Below are 457 nucleotides of genomic sequence, written 5' to 3'. Positions count from 1 at the left end.
AAAAAAGGCAAAAAAAAGGCAAAAAAAGGGCACAAAAAAGGCAAAAAAAGGCAAAAAAAAAGGCAAAAAAAGGGCAAAAAAAGGCAAAAAAATAGAAAAAAGGAAAAAAAGGAAAAAAGGCAAAAAAAGGCAAAAAAAGGCGAAAAAAAGAAAAAAGGCAAAAAAAAGCAAGAAAGAAAAGGCAAAAAACAAAAAAGGCAAAAAAAGGAAAAAAAGGCAAAAAAAGGCAAAAAAAGGGCAAAAAAAAAAGAAAAAAGGCAAAAAAGGCAAAAAAAAAAGAAAAAAGGCAAAAAAGGCAAAAAAAGGCAAAAAAGGCAAAAAAAAGGCAAAAAAGGGCAAAAAATAAAAAGAAAAAAAAGGCAAAAAAAGCAAGAAAAAAAGGCAAAAAAAAAGGCAAAGAAAAAAGGCAAAAAAAAACCAGGCAAAAAAAAAAAGAAAAAAGGAAGGAAAAAAAGAA

Source organism: Geospiza fortis, unplaced genomic scaffold (assembly GCF_000277835.1).
Source record: "Geospiza fortis unplaced genomic scaffold, GeoFor_1.0 scaffold61, whole genome shotgun sequence".
In the NCBI taxonomy this organism is placed as follows: domain Eukaryota; kingdom Metazoa; phylum Chordata; class Aves; order Passeriformes; family Thraupidae; genus Geospiza; species Geospiza fortis.
The sequence above is the reverse complement of the archived record's forward strand: the minus strand, read 5'-3'. Positions refer to the sequence as shown.